The sequence below is a fragment of the Anomalospiza imberbis genome, chromosome 1 (genome assembly GCF_031753505.1).
Source record: "Anomalospiza imberbis isolate Cuckoo-Finch-1a 21T00152 chromosome 1, ASM3175350v1, whole genome shotgun sequence".
Taxonomy (NCBI): domain Eukaryota; kingdom Metazoa; phylum Chordata; class Aves; order Passeriformes; family Viduidae; genus Anomalospiza; species Anomalospiza imberbis.
Genome location: NC_089681.1, coordinates 108,653,444 through 108,667,851, shown reverse-complemented (window position 1 = coordinate 108,667,851; position 14,408 = coordinate 108,653,444). Strand labels below are relative to the sequence as shown.

General features: G+C 37.8%; 1 long non-coding RNA gene across 2 annotated transcripts in view; it reads left to right on the top strand.

Annotated features, from left to right (window-relative positions):
- Nucleotides 1–12: 12 nt before the first annotated feature.
- LOC137482621 (uncharacterized) overlaps nt 13–14,408 on the top strand; it is a 39,324-nt gene continuing 24,928 nt past the window's right edge. The window contains exons 1-3 of one of the 2 annotated variants that reach the window (XR_011004168.1): nt 13–543; nt 2,165–2,259; nt 4,044–4,240. This is a non-coding gene — a long non-coding RNA (uncharacterized lncRNA). Of the gene's footprint in view, nt 2,260–4,043; nt 4,241–14,408 lie in introns of both variants that reach the window. The other variant, XR_011004166.1, reaches the window with a different exon arrangement.

Below are 14,408 nucleotides of genomic sequence, written 5' to 3'. Positions count from 1 at the left end.
CGGGAGGGGGGAGCGCCAGCCGCCGCTGCAGGCGGGACAAAAGCGGAGAGGGAGAGCCGGAGGGGCTGGCGGCGGGAATCTACTGCTCTCAGCTAAAAGTGACGGCGTTTTCGGGTTTTGCTGCTAAAAACGAGCTAATGTGAGGTCCCAGCAAACTTTCCCATTCCCGCTGCCACCATCTCAGCCTCGTCGGGGATGCTTTATCAAAAAGAAATAAAAAGTTCCCATTTTCTCGTCACCGCGTCTATTTCTCCTCAAGTATCTATTTCTGATCTCCCTGTCACCTGCCGCGGAGCCCTCAGGTTGCACGGAATCCCTGGCTGATCTACACGATTTTATCGCACTGTTCTCCTTGGCCAAACAGGGACACTCAGGTTGTGCCACCAGCTTTGGTACTGAAGAGACCTTGGAGGGGGAATTACCCCTCACCGGTCAGAAGTGACTTCTGAGACCAGCTGGCACTCTCCAAGAAGAACTGAGAAGAGCTGGTAGTTGCACCAGCTAGAAGTGAGCACTGGGCAATGGTGCCATGTCGTGCTCGAGGTCAGTGCTAACACTTTCTGTGTCTCATATGAAATTTATGAACTCCCTGTTCAAAGATCTTCCCTGCCAAGAATAAGGAAGCTGTGGATTATCAGCCCCTTAAATTATCCTAATGGCATTTACATCTCTGTCTCTCAAAAAACCCTGTTTGGTTCCTTCACCTGTCATAGGGAATTCAGTGTAACAAATCCTCATGGCTGAGTACATCCATTTGTTCCCAAATCTCAAAATCTGCCCTGCCTTTAGTGTGAATGACAAAAATGCCACTACTTCAAAACAGATTTTGCCTCATGTATTTGCCAGGTTTGTTAGCCATGACCAAGGGAACTATTTCTTCTTAACTGTGAGGAAAATAAATAGTCTTAGAGATGTCTTTCCAATGAGTTTCAGAATCTACTGGAGGGGGAAGTTACTTTTGTGTACACTAGTAGAAATAGAACAAGAGATGTTGCTTTATTTCCCTGAGTTAAAACTTCAGGTTTGGAGAATATGTGCTTTTTTCCCCTCCCAATTTTACCCCATTATTTTCACGAGGAAAAACCAACTCATTGTCTGGATATAATTTATTGTTAAGTCACATTGGTGATGTATTCCATTTAAACTCTGCTTCACTGAAAAAGACAGATACAAAATATGTGACAATAGAGGGAAGAGGAAGGGTGCTGCTATGTTTTCTCTAATATTGACAGTAACATAGCTTGCACAGTATTAGGTGATTCAGCAGGTAAGTCTGCAGTTCTGTAACAAGCAAGGCTCTTGGTTTCATTTGTGTGTTGGTATCAGGCAGTTTCTCTACTGCTGACTGAGCTCTGGGAACAATTGAAAATACATTCATGCTGGTGCTTGAATTATTTTCATATTCTGAGTTTTTGAATATTAAAATCTCCAAGCTTTAAGCCTAGAATAAAAAGTGTAGTATTGTAAGAGCTTTTGTATTCCTTCTAATAATCCACTTGACATTAACAAATAGATTAGAAGAACTGTAAATGCTGTTTCTCTAATGCTGCCCCTGGGTGCATTGTGGAATTTTTATGGATGATGAAGATCATATTAACACAACCCTTTCTAAAAAGAAAAAATACACTGCTTCCCTATTGCTTCATGGATTGATTTTCCTAATGTTTAGAGATTAGAGACACTTACTTCAATATCTAATTTGTAAACTAACAAAGTGTGCTTTAAGTCACTGATTAGTACTATTCAGAAAGCAATCCAACTGTTCATTGCACAAATATTGGAAAGTGTCTGAATCTGAGCTGTCTTAGCTTTCAGAAATGAATTGCCCCACAAAATCATTTGCTGGAGAAAACACCTTATCAAGTTCTTTAAAAAATACTCTTCATGTTATGCTAGTTTTTGAAGTGCCAATTGGAGCAGACCAATCCTTAGTCCTTTGAGGATACTGATGCTGGGTGTATTGTGTTATAAAGTTCTTCACTGGTCAGTGAAGATATTTGGGGTAGTTGAGCAGCTTCCTATTTACCATTTCCATTATTTACATAATTTAGACAGTTTATTAAAACATCCCAGGAGTGAAATGTGCTGGGTTAACCTTGACCAGCTCTTATTACTACATGATGTATTGTTGGTGTTTCTTATTCCTGACTTTATTTCCTCTTAGGAGTTGTTGGTGACTGTTGACAAACAGTTCTATGGATCTAAGGATCTGTCCCATAGAGAAAAGTACAACTGCAGGAATCAGACCTTTGCAAGAAGGTTTGGTTTTATACGTGTATTATTAAGTTCAGCTCTGAGTGAGCAGATGTTAATTTTATAAAATGATGTATCTGATACCTATGCATTCCAGTAAAATTTAGTGTATAAGGTCAAGATATGGCAAGATAAGGGGAAGCTTAGGAAGGCTGAAGATGATAAGTTGTCACAGAATGATTAACCAGTAAAAATGAGAGTTGCTTTGTTTAGAATGAATGGTGATCATGACCTGAAAACAGAAGGTGCTTTAAATGAAAGACAAGTGACCAAACTTCTGCACAACATCCTTTCTGTTAACTCAGAGGCTGGAGTGACTTTTAAGGTTGTATACTATAGGCATAAGCAAAGTGTGTTAAAAATCCTTCGCAAATCAATATTAAATTGTTTTTGCCTATACTGAAGGGAGTTGAAAACTTTATTATCTCATTCATTATTCAAAAATGTCTGTGTCTGATGGAACATGATAAGGGAATTCTAGTGAGGACATAGAGTTAAAATATGTAGAATGTAATTCTTAAAAAATTGCTGTTGTCCTGGTTTGTACAGGCTTTTTACAAAGGCATGGAGTGATAGCACACGGGGTAAGAACTTTAAACTGAAAGTGGGTATATTTAGATTAGATACTACAAAGAAGTTCTTTACTGTGCGGGTGGTGAGGCAGGTTGCCCAGAGAAGTTGTGGATAGCCCATCCTGGAAGTGTTTGAGGCCAAGATGGATGGGGCTTTGAGCAACCAGATCTCATGGAAGGTGTCCCTGCCCATGGCAGGGGGGTTGGAACTAGATAATTTTTAAGGTCCCTTCCAACCCAAACCTCTTCATGAGTCTGTAGTTCTATGGTATAAGCTCTAAAAGGAGACTTGCTATTGTGCTGTTCTTTATTAACTTGATATCTTTCCCCAGTACTGTACATTGAGCACAGAGTGCAAGTCTGAATAAGCCAAATGGCTGATCTACTTACTCAGCTTCTTTGTTTTATATAATGAGGCCTGATGATTTTCAATTGAGAGGATCTGTTTTGAATCTGGTACACTAGTTGCTCCATAAAAGCATGAATCTGCCAAAGCTTGGAATTACTTTGTTACTTTTTTGCCCTGTTGTGACATCTGCATTTTGTTCATCTGCATGAAAGACATCTGGACATCTGCTTCTGTCCTACTCGGAGACCTTCATTGCTAAGCATCTGCAGTTCCATGATTCACCAGCCACTCTGGTGGGGATGTAGGGTTCTGAAGCCATGTTTAGCTGAGGTGATGGCTGCTGGATGGTGGAGAGGTAGATGTCTTCTTCCCTTTTTCATGTGTCGCAGCATGGCTGTGGCTACGTCCATTGTTATGACTGGCTTACACCTTGCAGTCTTTCTGTGACCCGACATGGAATTGTATAAGTGGGATTTGAGTAATTTGAGGTGTTGTGAGTATAGGAAACAAGGTAACTAAGAAATTGAGAACAGTTCATCACTAGCTCAACAAGTTAGAAATTAACATTCATAAGAAAGACTTTGTCATAAACTTTTTTAGAAGTAGGACTGTACAATTGAAGTCTGAAGAAATGTGCTGAAAATCCCATCTAAAGTCATAAGATAATTTATTTCAATAGGTATGTCAATGAGTCTCTAATACATCTAATACAGTCTCTAATACAATCTTTAATACATCTTTTCAAGTTAAAGTAATTAAAGATACCCGTGCTTAATTGTAGACTGCTTAACAAATGCAACCTTGGGGCATAGTTCTAAGTTCAAATAGCTACTGAACTTGCTGTGTTTCACTCAGTAACTTTGTTACAGTCTGGCAAGTTGAAATCAACAGCTTCTTTCGAGAATCCATTTGCTGAGAGGCCTGAAAGTAGCCTGGAGCAGAGATGATGAAAATCATAATGAAGGAGAGGACATCTGCTTTCAAATGCTCCCACAGCTTTTACAAGTCATAGCCCTTTACCACTAGAGGACAGCAAGATCTCAGGAAAATGTGGTTGTGTGAGGAAGTGAGAGAAAAGGAGAGAAATTGCTTACACAAGAGTTAAGAAAGCCTTAGTTCAGAAGTTACATGCTTCTAGGTATAATCAATCTTCTTAAAGGTTGAGTCAGTTTTGGAAGATATTTCAAGATAAAATACGAAGAGGCAGATAAATAAAAGCTGAAGTTTTAATGTAGTGCTTTGTCTATCAGTTATAGATAATGTTATTTGAAAGGTACAATACTAATTAGCTTTGAGAGCTGTATGCCGTTTCCATTTAATTCATATATAGTTTTGTATTGATTTCAGCCAGAATAAAGCTTTGCTTTGAAATCTTAAATAACATGTAGGTGTTCTGATTTTTGATGAATAAATTAGATACCCTCATGTAGAAAGGTTTTGACAGTCTGTTATTTAGAATGGAAATAATAGACTGAATACACTGAAAAGGAATCTTCTGCCTCTACACCTATTTATCTTATTTCTGTCTGTTACTTCTAATGCAAGGACTCATTAAAGGTTTCTACATAAACTATAGGAAATGCATTCAGAACAGTGCAATTCATAACCAAAATCAAACTTTTCACCTTCATGGCTTCAGAATGTCAGACAAGAAAAACTTTTTTAATCCTTATGGTTAAGTCACTTGGTGATATTTCTCCATTAAGGGTTCAAAAGCCTTTTTGAAGTGACCTTCGTTTGCCATAAATCTGAATTGAGTTTTAACTGAAAATTACACAATTAGTTATAATTCTAGAAAGAAGGGCTCTTGAACATCTATTTTATCATCACTGAATCATCAGTGAACTGAGAAGGACATATCAGATTTTGCAGTTTCACGGTCATGTTATTCCAGGCCAGTTGGATTAATGTATATGATCACATTTAATGTATATGAAGAACAACTAATCTTGTTCATCAGAAAGATGGGGTGAAAGTGAAGGAAATATCCAAACAAACAGCAAAACAGAGACACACTAATGACAAGCAATTGCTGTTGACTTGCTCCGTATTGCTTCAGCCTAGAGCCAGAAAACAACAATGGTGCATAGCAAGGAATGAATATAGAGAAATATGCTGAAACTTGCACCTAATAATTTTGATGATCACTTACGGGTGCTCTTTAAAAAATCTTCTTGTGTTAGTGGGAATGTGAAATTCAATAGGACCCAAGTGAAATTTCATGAATACTTCCATGCTGCATCGTCCATCCCTAGAACATCTGCCTTCTTGGCAGAGCTAAATGTCCCAATAACTTATACTGTTTGGGATTTGCAAATTAGCCATCCTAAATCTCAACAAAATTTTTCTTTGAAAACACATAGAAATGGCACTGCCAATAGGAAAGTTTGGTACCTGAGTGAGTTTTTTAGCTTTTTTTAGGCTGGAGCAATTAAATCCTGCATCTTTTGTTTCCCAGAAGATTGCCTTGACTAAGGGACTATAGGCAGGACTGGGCTCAGACTTTCTGCAGCTGTGTGGGGAGAACTAGTATGTCATACAGAAGAAAGTGCTTGTTTTATGGGACCATAATTAACTATAGGAGTCATGATTCTCTAGAGTCCTCTTCTCTTCCAGCAAGCTAAAATAAAATGTATTCTGTCTCCAGATGTACTCAGCTATACCCAGATGAGGACAAAATGAACTCTTACTTCATTTTAGATCCTGATTCCAGGAAGCACCAGAGATCTCAAGAGTGTTCAGGTATAAACCATAGTCATTTTTCATCATTCCTTTAGATAGCTATTGTCTTTGTCATTCTGTATTCTGTCTGTGATCAAGTGTGACTCTGCCCTTGTAGTCTCTAGAGAAGTCAGACATTTAAAGCCACAGAGTGCACTGTCAGGGCAAGAGGCTTAAAAGTTGGTGTTACAGTACTAGAAGATGTCATATTTAACTCTCTAAGGTACCAATTTAGCAGTGTCCTTAATCATGCTTAATCTGTAATCATGTCAGTATTTACTATGAAATCCAAGGGGCTAATTCCTTCCTGACAGGTTTTCTTGCAGTTAGTGTCATCCTTATCTTCAACACAAGCAATTTTGTTTTTAGGAGTCATAAGGACAGCCACAGAGATTTTTTTTTTAATCCAACTTGATCAAATGCAAAAGAAATTATGTTGAAATCTTGTGAGAAGTTTCTTCAGAAATCCCTGCATTGTTAGGCTAGTGTGGAAGTGCCAGCAGAGGCATGGCATGTGGGATGTTGAATCCCATCTTTAAGAAAACAAATACTAGAAAGCTTCCCAGAAGTTCTTAGTTTGAAATTTTGATTTCAGATCTGAATGAGGCCCATCAAAGGATTATATGCTCTGAACTTTCAGAGGCAGGTCCTTTTCATCTAGCTGAAAATTAAATACTAAGTTCCTTTAGTTTTTCATTGATCCCCCCGGTTTTAATTATGTACCTTGAAGTGCTTATTACAGGGGTGCTGCTATATTTTATTATGTGTACTGCTAAACAGGATACAATTTCAATAAATTAATTGGATGGTGTGGAAATTACTGAAATGAATGAAGAATGTTAGATATTTTCCATGGAGTTCATGTTATTAGATAGAAAATATAGTTGCTTGTGTGCTACATTAGTTCTGCATTTATGAGCTGAAACTGACAACCTCATGATGTAGAATTTTATCTCTAAACCATTATGTGGCATATTTTTGAGTTGGTCTCTGTAGTTTCCTAACAATTTTCTCATGCTACTGGGGTAGCAGTTCTTTTTAGTACTTCATTTTCTATTGTGTTTAAATTCTCTATATGAGATGTATTGAAACCAAATTACGTTTCTCTTTTTATAACTGCAGCAGCTTCTGAGTATCCTGAGGCTATACCTGACTGGCATACAGAAAGCTTAGATAACCATTGCATAATAGGAGTGGCTGGAGAACACTGGAGCTGCAAATACTCTTTTAAACACATGGAATTTTAAAATTTCCAGGATTAGATATATATTAAATTAAGTTACAGCTTATGCCTTGAAGACTTCGAAAGAAAGGACATACCACATAACTCTTACTTCATTTCTGAAAAGTTATTTGCCCAGTTGTCCTATACAAATTTATTTTTTCTCCCATCTCTTCATTCCCATGTCACCTTTTGCCCTCTTTCAGTACATGCCAGAGGAATAGTCAGACAGACACTAGTAGGGGCTCTTCACTCCTGATACTCAGTTATGAGTGCTGCAATGGCTAGACAATTCTCTTCACTCTTATAGGTATTGCTCTGCACCACAAGTCTGACTTAATTCCCTCAGATCCTTATTTAGTCTCCTGTCTCTTAAAAGAAAAAAAAAAGAAAAAAAAAGAAGAAGAAAAAAAAACCACAAAACATAAAAGCCCTCCAACAACTGCTGTTTGAAAAGACATCACATATGATAAAAGTAGGGGAAAAATATGCGATGTATCTTTTTGGCTTGGGGTCAACATAGATGAAGGTATGTTCTGGCAACCGGGAGACTGCAGTCTCTCTCATCAATATCTCTGCGGTAGGAAGCAGAGCACAGGTGTTTAAAATCATGGAGAAAAGACAAGGCGAAGTGCTTGGTGTGAGGTACAATCTTTAATACTTTCTGGTATCTCAAGTGCATTAGAAAACAGTCTTTGCAGTCACAAGGGCTAAACTTATTTTTGAAAGTTTCTGCTCTACACAAATAGAGCAAGCAGTAATGAGAAGAAAGATCTACCTCCCCAGGGCAGCTTCTAAGAACAAACAAAGCCGACTTTTTCTATGTCTTTTGAAGACCTCTTAAGGTTCTTTTAAAGATCTTAATAAATTGAAAGGGAAACCAGGCAATAAAACATCTTTCAAATGTATTTATAAACAGTAAAATAACACTTTATTCTCAAGCAAAGTAAATAAAGCCATGAAATACATAGCTCAGACCTGTCAAAAACGTGCTGCCTTTGAATCAGAAGAAGTATTTCACACTACATCTTCAAAATAATTTTAAAATTCTGTCTGGCAATGAGACTAGTCTTCAAAAAAGCAACCCTACCTAGCTTTAAACTGTTAAATGTCAGAGCTGAGCTTATGTTCACAATGGAACTAAATGATGAACAGAACCAATTGAATGACCTTTATTGAGTAAACAATTTGTTGCAGTCTCTGGTGAGGCTTTTCCATCGACATGCCTTTAGATTAGAAGATACCTTAGAATAAACAGTACTGATAGCTAACAGTAAAGGAAACATTCAAAATACTACTTTATTTCCCCATCATCCCTAAAGCCTGTCACTTCATTCTCATGTATCTGCTAAAGAAATGCCCAAGGCTGCTTGAAACATTCAGAGATTTCTTTGAAATTTAAGCTGCATGGAAAGGAAATTGAGAGCAAGGGCAACTTCCTGCTACACAGGTGATGGAAGAAAATAACTGTAATTTTTGGGTTAAGGACCATCTTGTGTCAGGAAGTCAGGTAGCAATGAGTTTTTCTTTTCCCCCACAACACTTTAATAGCTTGGAAATTAACTGGGCACAAGTGAAGTACCTTTATTTTGAGGTATCGTGACAGTGCTTCCTCAGGGAATCAGGAGTACCAGGGTGAGGCATTCATATCTAGTAAATAGCAAACTCGTGTGATAGATTTCTGAACCAAACATCTCCAAATTTCTTCTGCTGGCAATGTTGCAATACCCTTTTGGAATTGCATTCCAGAGTCCATTCCCTGCAGAATGTGCTATGAAAATAAAGCCACGTCTGTTCTCTTCTTGTTGCAGTTTAGTGCATGGCATTAACACAGAATAATGTCACAGAATTACAAATATGCTGACTTGGAACAAAACCACAAGGATCATTGAGTCCAAGTCCTGGCTCTGCACAGGACCATCCCCAAGAGTCATACCTTGTGCCTGAGAGGATTGCCCAAATGCTTCTAGAACTCTGTCAAGTTTGGTGTTGTGATCACTTCCTTGGGGACCCTGTTCCAGTGCCCAACCACCCTCTGGGTGAAGAACCTTTTTCTAATGTTTAACCTAAACCTCCCCTGAATCAGCTTCAGGCCATTCCCTCGGGTCCTGTCACTGATCAACAGAGAGAAGAGATCAGTGCCTGCCCCTCCTTCTCCCCTAAGGAAGAAGTTGTAACTGCAGTGAGGTCTCCCCTCAGTCTCCTCTACTCCAGGCTGAACAAACCAAATGACCTCAGCCACTTCTCACCAGGCTTCCCTTCCAGACCCTTCACATTCCTTTTTGCCTTCCTCTGGACACTCTCTAACAATATCTTTACATTGTGGCTCCCAAAACTGCCCCCCAGCACTTGAGGTGAGGCTGCCCCAGCGCAGAGCAGAGCAGAGCAGGACAATGCCCTCCCTTGCCCGGCTGGTGATGCTGTCCCTGATGCCCCCCAGGACACACTTGGCCCTCCTGGCTGCCAAGGCACTGCTGACTCATGTTCAACTTGTCATCAACCAGGACCTACCCTGGAGAGGATACTGCAGTTTTTGGATACATCTTTTCAAAGGCCAATGTGTACCTTTGGTTAGCCTGAAACATAGAATGGTGTTTACGTGATTATGGTTTGTTTTTCTGAGCATAGGCAAATACGTATTCCATATGAAGTGTCTCCTTAGGCACCAGGCACTTTCAGAAGGGTGTGAAAACAGAATACCAGCCTAAGAATGCAGCTCACAGACAAATGTTGAGAGCACAGATGGGTTGCAGTGCCTGAAGCCCACAGGGAATGAGCAACAGAGTTGAGCATGTGTTTTCTTCTGTGATGGTTGGGTAGAGGCTGTGTTTGATAGTGGGTTCTGATTTGTATTTCAGTGCAGTCATGAATTTTCATGAGGTTCAAGAAGATACCTATTCAGTTAGTCACCCTGTAGGGAAATTTTGTTGAATGTATGAGTATCTTGCTCTCTTATAGCATAGTTGTCATTGGGGGAGAAGAATTGGAGTCTTCTTTGGTCAGTTATTTAAAACATATTGGTGAAAAACAAGTGTAGTAAGCAATCAGGTCAGTGCTAAAAAGTTCCCTCCTCAATTCTGTGCTAATTAATGAGGAATTAACTTAAATCTGTGACAAATTCAACTAAGAAAGCAATCAGTCTTTCTGTGTGGTAGATAAATTATTGCCAACTTGAAACCTATCAGTAAGTTTATCAGGTAAAGACAATTGTTCTGTGCATGTTCGTGCTTCAGCTGTTTATCTGCTTTTATATATTTGCTCTTCATTAGTTGTCACATGCATAATTTATGATCTAATTTTTCAAAACATAGAGCTCTGTACATTGGTTGCTGTATGTCTTCTTGTAAAGTTTTGCTGTCGTAAACTTAAAAACTAAGAGGATCATATCATATTAATGTGTAAACCTGTTCAGAGTGACTGAAAGAAGCAGCATATATCCCCTGTGAACTGATATTGTCTCTTTGCAGGGCTCTAGCTACATGAAAATGACATTAAATTGATGGATTTTTCCAGTAAGTGATGCATGTATATTTGGTTACCTGAGACATCTAATGTTCATCTAAAACAAGTTGTGCAGGATTTGTAGTATTTGGTAGAAGTGCTTGGCAGTGTTCAAGGTCATATGGCTGGGTGACCTGCAGGAGCTCTTGGAATATCTGAGGTATTAGAGCAAGACAAAAGGATGGGAAGAGTAGGAGGCTGCAGGGGAGCAAAGGTGGAAGCAGAAGCCTGCCCCAGGGCAACACGTTTGGATGTAAGTGAGGAGGTGAGAACTGGATATTAACAGAGCTTCAAGCAGCTACACTTCCATATGGTTAAACAGCTGTGTGCTTGCTGCTCTCAGAATCATGTTTTCCTATTACAGCTTGGAGCTGATTCATTCAGAGATGCACTCCAGACCATGGCATAATGAAGCAGAGCCCTGCTTTCTATCTAGGTTATGATATTTAATTAAATACCAGGTAAAATATTAAAAAGACCTCTAGGTGACTTATAAATCTAACTTACTTTTTCATTAGATTTCTTAGAACAATGTTGAATTGTTCTCAAACCCTGTTTGAGCCAGTGCAAAAATGGGGCCTAAATACCAGTGTCTCCTGTGCAGGCATAATTATTCATTATAAAGAATCTTGGTGTTTATTAAGAAATGTAGAAAATGAGAAATATTATTTTTGCACTTTTCCTTTAAATAATTTAGGCCAGATTGTGAGAATGAAAAGTAAGCAGTGATATTGGCAGAACAAAGTGAGAATATTGCTAAAAATGTAAAGGAGAAACCAAAGGTGAAAGAAACTGAGTTCTGTGAAGAATCATTTTTCTTATTACATGATTTTTTCCTAGACCCAAAAAACCTCTGAACAGATTATTCTATTCTTAATTTTTGTATCTTAAAAGTCTACATTATAATTTACTCAGACTTTGGAACCTTGCATTTTAAACCTTCACTACTGTCTGTTGTAAATGCCATGTTTGCATTTATGAAAGAAATTATCTTTGGGGGGAGCTAATATTTTTCTTCAATCCCTCTTGTTTAGCTTTGTTATAATCCTTTGGGTAAGTATTTTAAATAGTACATATTAAAGAGAACTGAAATATGGAATAAGTTTGGAAGATTTTAGGAAGATAACAAAATCTTAAATGCAGTTGTGACATTTGCTGACACATCTTTGTGACAAAATATACTGTATAACAAAGCTATAAGGAATGGTAAAATTACATAATATTTGGATTTGAGTTGTTCTTCTGAACTTTTGGTCCTGAGATAAAATACATCCACTTCAGATGTAGTTTCAACAGCTCTTGTTTTTCTCCATTTGTAAGTAGAGCAAATATTACTGAAGCATCTGTGAACAAACATAGGTAAGAGTCACTCATCCATGTCTTTTCTGCAAAGCTGGTGTAGTTAACAGGGCTGGCAATCCACAGCCTTCACTCTTTAGACCTTCCTTCTTCCTCCTGTAGAAGTAATTCCTGCAGACCCAAATTAGCCCAAAATCAGTGAAGACAGAACAGAACCCAAACAGTTCCATAAATGACATGTCATCTTGAAGTGAGGCTGTGACAGAAAAGGACTTTCTACAGTTTATGTTTCTTCCTCTGCAGAGGAAAAGCTCAGCCTGGATGTAAATAACTCTTTTACATATTCTGTGGGCTGGATGAAAATTGTAGTGTAGTATCACACATAGCACCATTTTCATCACATTTCATAATTTTATAGAAAACCGCCTACTTTATTTGTCCACTTCTTTCAAGAAAAACTGTGTTAAAATACTTGAATTGTGATAGCTCAATGTCCATATTGCTTATTCCTATTTTTCTCAACCCCCCTGAACTTTATGGAAAAATATGTACTGCATTCCAGTTTTAAGCCACCTATTCATGGAGCCCCATATCCAAAAGAAGTTGACTCATAAAGAAGTGACTCCCAGGTGTTCCACTCAAATATGTACCCACATTGGAAGCAAATGTGTGTTTCTTAACAAAACAGATTAAAAACTTAAAGGAGCTATTGGAAAACTCTAGAACTTTTTTGCAAAAATGTAAAGAATCACTAGCAACATCACTGAATATAATAAAAGATGTAAACAGAGAACTGCTTTTCCTTAAAAACAGAACTGAAAAATTCTCTCCTAAGAAAACCTTCAGAAAGAAAAAGCATGATTATTTAAATTGCACAGTTCATGTCATAAATTTTCTAAAGAAAATGTAATCCTGTGTTAATGCAGCTTCTTTAACTTGACTGTACAAGGCTGTGTTTGAACCCAAAAACCTCTTCAGGAGTTTTAGTATTTTTCTGAATATTCTGGAAGAAGAGTGAGAGTCTACAAAAAAGACTTTGCACCTTTTTTTTTAAGTCTTCCAAAAAGAGATTTTGCAATTTTCATACATCAGTGGGGTTATTTTTTTGTGTTTGCAGAAGCTCAGTCTTTTAATATGTCTTTCTTTTTTTCATCACTTTGAGCATATGGGGTTATAAATCTCCTTTAGAGTGACTAATGATAAAATTCTTGCAAATACAAATGTAAATAAATCAGAACATTTCTAGGGTGGCAATTCTGCATGACACTGGATTTTTCAGTCAGCATTAGATTTCTTTTAGTCAATTTATTTCCTTCAACTACAATGTTGAGCTAGATTCTAGGACTGCTCTGTAATATCTAGGAGAATTATATTTTTCTTTAAATCTTGGTGTCAGGTGACATGATTGTAAATTCTTGTCTCTTCATGGATACTGGATCTTGAAAAGGGGGAGGGGATTGGGAAGTTAGAAACCACTAAATGAAGGCAGAGGACAAAATGGCCTGAAAGGAGAAAAGTATAAAATAAATGAGATTAAGAAGGATATAGATGAGCATTCAGTTTCAGAAAGTCAGAAGAACGTATCCGACAGACCACAAAAGCAAGTGCAAGGGGCAGAGTTGATTGAAAAAGAATTTGCTACATTGCACATTTTCATCAGAACCAAGCTTTGCACTTAGCTGCCCAAGCCTTCAACTTCTCAGGTACGCTGGTTCCATCAAATGGAGCCGAATTGATCACATCTTTCTTTTCCCTGAAATCAATCAAAATACAAGAAAATGAAGAAATGCCTGGGGCCCAGCAGGCTATGAAATGCATTTTGAATAATGCAGCTACATCTACAATACCAAATTAAATTTATCAGCTTAGTTACTATGCCAATTAGCTATAAATAGATATTGTCATTAGATAAAACAACAGCTGTATATTTGATATGATTTACTTTGCTTCTCCTGATGGCAAACTGCTACATCGTAGTGCCAGATTTATTTTTATAAAGGGATTTCTAGCTGATATAAAATATCATCTTTCCAATGACTTAAATCCATCCAAGTCTCAGTTTAGCTTGGGTGTTTGGCCAAAGTATGTGATATGTGATGCCAAGAAGGGTAACGGTAATGCAGCAGAACAAAAAAAGTGAGTGATGAGACATCTTCATTTTACAAAAAGCTTATCTGATTTCTGACTGAAAAAGTTATGAAATGATAGGTGCACACTCCCATCTTACTGAGCAGCTCATTTACTTTTATGTATGCTGACCACAGAGTCCTGTAAACAGAGCACATGACTGCATACCTTAATTCTACCAAGGGAAAAAACTTTCACATACTCATTCACTTTGCTTCACATCAAAGAATGGCAATGAATTTAATTGTCCAGCAAATGAGAACAACAGTCTGCTGGGTGTTTTGTAGTATTGATAATTTTACAATGTTCAATTACTCTGTTTCCCATTCTATAGTAAAATGATTTATTAATTATTAATAAATAA